A 6,391-nucleotide genomic window follows, 5' to 3' on the forward strand; every position below is an offset into this window, starting at 1 on the left:
AGCAATGAGAATAGCAGGTGGTTCTTTCCCACTGAGCCCTTTTGGGGTGCTGTGATTGCTCAGAGAGGGGGCAGTGCCTTTTTAAGCTCTTCAGATGGTTTCAATAGGCTCTGTTCATTCCATCCTAATATTCCCAACAGCTCTGTTAAGAATTCTGTATTGTAAGCAAGCTCTTGTTAATAATTAACATCCCACCTTCTGTTTCCGGGGGTGATGTTATAATCATGTTCCTTTCAAGCAGATGAATTTCCTACAGCAGTTTGCAAATATTAACCAGGTAACGGCCCAAGAAGAAAATATTTTTCAGAAATGTGGATCAGAGAGTTAAAAATGTCATTTCCTAAGCAACACTGCTAGCGGCACATGCCTCTGCCACAGCAAAAACACGATCAGAAGTCCAAAGCTTTTCAACATGCCTGCCTGACTGCGTCAGCAGATATAACCAGCCGCTGGAAGATGAGAGAAGCTTAATTATCAAATGTGACATCATGCAGGCTGAAAGGACAATTCATTTGGTATCAGAAGACCTGGCTTTATACTCTATCATTTACTAACTGGTTATCTTGAGCAAGTCACAAAACCCCTCAGAGCCTTGGGGTCTTCATTTGTCAAGTGGAGGTAAAACCCACAGCATAAGATACTCTGATGATCAGATGAGACAGTCTGTGTAAACTGTGGAACATTACTCCTAAATGGAGTGTTCCTATTTACATGGTAGCCACTCATGTTGGGAGCCTATTTATAAAATGTAAAGGGTGGAGAGAATGAAATAAGATGTTAACACAGACCTCTATCTATCTATCTATCTATCTATCATCTATCTATCTATCTATCATCTCTCTATTTGAGACAAATTCTCGCTCTGCTGCCCAGGTTGGAGTGCAGTGGCACCATCTCAGCTCACTGCAACCTCTGCCTCCCAGGTTCAAGAAATTCTCCTTCCTCAGCCTCCCAAGTGGCTGGGATTACAGGCATGCACCACCATGACTGGGTAATTTTTGTATTTTTAGTAGAGACAGGGTTTCGTCATGTTGGCCAGGCTGGTCTTGAACTCCTGACCTCATGCGATCCGCCCACCTTCGCCTCCCAAAGTGCTGGGATTACAGCCCTGAGCCACTGTGCCCCGCCTGCTTGTGGCCAGGTGCCACAGATCTCAATTTAAAATAACAAAATAAATAAATAATAAAAATAAATAATAAAAGCAACAAGTAATCACTATACATAAAAATTTTAAAAATATAAACACAATACAATTAGATACATTGTTTTACATAAGGTTGTTTGTTCTGGATAGTAAGCACCCATTACATGTCAAATAGGACTCAGTTTACAAGTTTAACACCTATCTATTTTTTACAATTTAGTTACATCTGAACTTTTTTGGTATGATAGAAAGAATAACATTCAGAAATTGTGGAAAAGCTGACTCTTTTTCTTTAGGTTACTCTAATACTAAGGTAAAGTTTAAGTCAAACACTAAACTCCGTCAGGGAAAAATGAAAATTTTATATGTTTGGATTTAAATCTATTAGAGTGACAGTCAATTTACTATCTCCCAACAAGCCTTAGAAGACGAAGCCCAGGAATGTGAGATTTTCTGACTAGTAAGAAAATCTACCCACTGTGCGGAGTGGTGGATTAAATTAATTCAAAGCTAGTACGCTCATTTTACAACTTAAGGGAACAAATTCAATTTCCTAAATAAAAATTTTATGACTTAAGTGAACAAACAGGATTTCTTATAGTAAACAAACATGGTTTGCTTGTTTATGGTTAAACGATTTGCGTTTATGTCTGGTGTCCTCCCATTAACTGTCGGTAAACAAAGAGAGGGTTTTATTATGAAGGTAATGGGATCTGCCTAGTTAAATCTGTTTAATCGTAAAAGACCTTTGCCCTACCTGGATCTGTGATTATACCAGGACTTAACTATTAACCTGCTCACTCTTACCTTTTCCAAGAAAAGTAAGGACTGGACTACCATTTTGGATTTCCCAAGGCTTTTCATTGAACAAGATGGAGACTTAGATGTGAGTAAATGAGGTCTGCCTAAGAAATCAAAACCAGTCACTTCCGCTTCCCCAGCATTGATGCAAGACTGTCTCCAACTGGCTATGTGACTGCCCCTAATTGGCTATAGGATGAGGAGGAGTCTGAGCTGGTGGGGTTGGTTCACCCATCTCTAAGGGGTGTTCGCATCTTGCCCTTTATGCTTCTTTGTGTTTCTGGAGCCGGAGCCTGTGCTGTGGGTAACGGCAGGCAGCCTGAGCTTTAGAGCTTCTACCTTCAAAGTTCTTTAGATAAGAGAGCAGTTCATGATGATTTCTTAACCAAAGAAATACTGTCAGTATTTCTTTAAACAATCATTAAAAATAAACAAGCAATGAACAGACAGGCAAAGCTATCTGGTTCACTCCTCTGCTTTCCCCCTTCTGGTCCTGCACTGGCTCCACTGGGTGGAATAAATCCAGCTCATGTGACATGTCGGGTCTTGCAGAGAGGGGCAGTGGGCAAGACATCTCAGCTGGTTTCTCCCAACGGACGGTTTGACTAGGATGGGATTTCCTGCAGGGCGTGTGTGGTGAGGGGGTGGAAATCATTTCTCATCTCAACTCCTCCTTCCCCACTGTGAACATCACCACCTCCAGGGCTTATCAGGCACATCCCTTGCTCTTTTCAATAAAGCCCTTTCACTTGGGGTAAGCTCTGTTAGGTGGACATGTGCTATTCAGCTTAGCTTTCGTGCTCTGCCCTGGGATATTATCTGCCCCTAGCCCATGACAGCAGGTTTGAAGGCTGTGCCTTCTCTAGAACAATTGAACAGCTTGAGTTGTACCGACACAGTTCATTAGGATTGCTGCACATCCCCCTCCTGCCATGAGGCTCATTTATTACCAAATTTAAACATATTTCTTTGACTGATTTCTTCAACATTGTTAGGTGCCATTGATTCCCAAAAATTGGGAGAGTACATATTTGTGTGTGTGTGTGTGTGTGTGTGTGTGTACAGGGTTTGAGTAATGCTTTTACACAAAGAGAAACTTCCAAATACACACTACTTATCAAGGAACCTGTATTTCAAGGAGTGCTAGAAAATCCAGCAAAGCAGCTATTAAACCACCTCCATCCCACCATGACAAATAGTCCAATCTAGCCAGGATTCCTTTCTTTCTGCTCTCTCTCTCCTGGCATTTACAATTTGACAGCTAACTTTTGGACCCTAGGGACTTAGCTTCTTCCAATCCATAATTACATTCTTAAGAACTCAGTCCCTTAGAGACTCACCGGGACCTTTAAGTTCTTTTGATCTATGTGAGGAGGCATTCTGTATTAAGAACTGCTGATCTTTTCCTGGGACCGCCATTTGGAAGGACTGGCTAAAGGATTCCGCTTGCATGTTTGGCCTGGCATGAGGTAACAACTCTCTTCAGCTGCTGTGGAATGTTCCTTTGAAGACAGGTGCTCTGGGTGCAATTATGGCTAACAGAGATGTCAGCCAGAGGAGGCGTTTGCTGATGGGGATGGCGCATCTTGTGGCACTCACTTTCTCTGTAGATCCCTTCGACTCTCCTCACTTCCGCTGTCTGAAACTCCCTTTCACCAGGGGCTCTTAGCCCACAGGTACCCCTTGCAGTCCCTTAACCTGCTGCCTTACACCATGGAGCAGGCAGCTGCCAGTGTGGGGGACTCTTGCTCCGAGCCGGGGATGGGAGCAACCTTCTGTGAACCTGCTCTTTTTGGTCTGGCTTTGGCTTTTCTCTGCTATATTCAATAACCAATAATTCCACATCTATTTTTCTGAGGGCCCTGTTCACCCTGACCTCCAAGGAGACAGAGTGGTTGGATCATTATATGTGAGTAGTGAAGCTGGGCGTGGTGGCTCACACCTGCAATCCTAGCACTTTGGGAGGTTGAGGTGGGAGGATTTCTTGACGCCAGGAGTTCAAGACCAGTCTGGACGGCACAGTGAGACCCCCCTATATCTAAAATAAACAAATAAATAAATGAACAAAATTAGGCCAGTGGTGCATGCCTGTAGTCCCAACTACTTGGGAGGCTGAGGCAGGAGGATCACTTGAGCCCAGGAGGTCAAGGTTGCAGTGAACCATGATAGGTAGCACCACCGAATTCCAGTGTGGGAGACAGAGAAGACTCTGTCTCTAAAGAGTGAGTGTGTGTGTGTGTGTGTGTGTGTCTGTGTGTCTGTGTGTGTGCATGATTGTATATTTGCATTGTATCCTGGGCCTCTAGTGTGTACTGTCCAATATGGTAGTCTCTAGCAGGATGTGACTGCTAAGTACTTTAAAAATGGCTAGTCTAAATTAAGAAGCTCTATAAGCATATGAAATACACAATGGAATTCTGAGCACGGTGGCTTATGCCTGTAATCCCAGCACTTTGAGAGGCTGAGGCAGGTGGATCACCCGAGTTCAGAAGTTCGAGACCAGCCTGGGCAAATGGTGAAACCTTGTCTCTACTAAAAATAGTAAAAAAAAAAAATTAGCTGGGTGTGGTGGTGGATGCCTGTAATTCCAGATACTTGGGAGGTTGAGACAGGAGGATTGCTTGAACCTGGGAGGCAGAGGTTGCAGTGAGCCCACATCGCGCCACTGTACTCCAGCCTGGGCAACAAGAGTGAGACTCTGTCTCAAAAAAAAAAAAAAAAAAAAAAAAAAAAAGAAAAGAAAGAAAGAAAAAGAAATACACACTGGATTTGGACACCTAGTATCAAAAAAAGAATGTAAAAATATCTTGTTAATAATGTTTTATATTGATTATATTTTGAAATGACAGTATTTTACATATATCAGGTTAAATAAAAGATTTTCAAAGTTAATTTTATCTGCTTTTTTTTTTTAGTGTTCCTTAATATGGTTTCTAGAAAATTTTAAATTATGTTTGTGGCTTACCTTATATTCCTTTTGCTACAGTGCTGCCCTAGTGTATGTGTGAGAAGCCAGGCAAGCTACTCTGGAGGCTGAGGCATGAGAATCTCTTGAACCCAGGAGGTGGAGGTCACAGTGAGCTAAGATAGCACCACTGTACTCCAGCCTGGGTGACAGAGCCAGACTCCGTCTCAAATTAAATAAATAAATACATAAAGAAATAGGCAGGTGGGGAAAGATTCTGAGCAGGGATCCTGAGAAAGCACATTTTCATGACGTTTTTTTTACGATGCTTTCTGGCTCCCTCTAAGAATAAGGGTGGCTCTGATGGGGGTTTGGTAGGCATGAACGACAGCAAGTCCCCTGTCTTGTAATGCGAGGTGGGGGCGAGCAAGAAGGGAGGAGGTAAAAGAGAGAGAGCTAAGTCATTGGCAGAGGCAGAAATTCCTGGCCCTGGATGCGTGGTGGGCCTCGTCAACTGGGGAGCAGGGCTGGTAGAGCAAGAAAACACCTGAAAGCTCAATTAATCTGTCCCGCTGCCCCTGGGAAAATATCGGCTAAGTCATTTTGGCACCTGTGGGGATAGAACCAGGCCGGGGCACTGTGCCTCTGCCACCAGCTCTGTGACCTTGTGAAAATTACTCTTCTTCCCCAGGCTTCGTTTTGCTGATCTCAAATTGAGGGAGCTGAATCTGTTCAAGGACCTCCGCCAACCGCGACCCTACATGCATTATTCTATCACCTCTTGCAAAGTTGAACACTCAACCGTGTTCCCCTCCAGGACGAGGGACCGATCACCCTAGTTTGCCCGGGACTGATGGGTTTCCTGGGGCACAGGAATTTCAGTAATAAACTGGGACAAGGCCAGTGGCAGAGCTGGGACTAGAAACCAAGTAGTTACTGAATGGTGTGTGTGGGAACAGGGAGCAGGGGTTGTACAGGAGGGGACTGGTTGGGGAGCTGCAGAGTGGAACGCCCCTTTTTCTTCTTCCCTCAGCCGCCCCTGGAGCAGCAGCTGTCTCGGGGATGACTGACGAGGGGGCACGAATGAGGAGAGAATGTACAGGTGAGTGTTTTTGGCAATGCATTTAGTCAGGTGCTTCTCCCTCGCCTCGCCCTCAGCTGCTGTAAGGAGCCCATCAGGCCCGGACCGTGGAGGGCAAGGCCTTACGGCGTCTGCTTCCGCCCACTTATTCAGTGTGAGGTTACCAGAAACAGACTGTTCCTTCCTGTACCTCCCTCCATAAGCAGAATCATTCTAGAACCAAGACTGTCACAGGTAAGCGTGAAAATGGTTGTTACTATTTTTATTTTATTTTATTTTTTATTTTGAGACGGAATCTCGCTCTGCACCCAGGCTGGTGTGCAGTGGCGTGATCTCGGCTCCCTGCAACCCTTCGCCTCCTGGGGTCAAATGATTCTCCTGTCTCAGCCTCCTGAGTAGCTGAAATTACAGGCGCCTGCCACCATGCCCAGCTAATTTTTGTAGTTTTAGTAGAGATCAG

This window comes from Saimiri boliviensis, chromosome 13 (assembly GCF_048565385.1).
Source record: "Saimiri boliviensis isolate mSaiBol1 chromosome 13, mSaiBol1.pri, whole genome shotgun sequence".
Lineage (NCBI taxonomy): Eukaryota > Metazoa > Chordata > Mammalia > Primates > Cebidae > Saimiri > Saimiri boliviensis.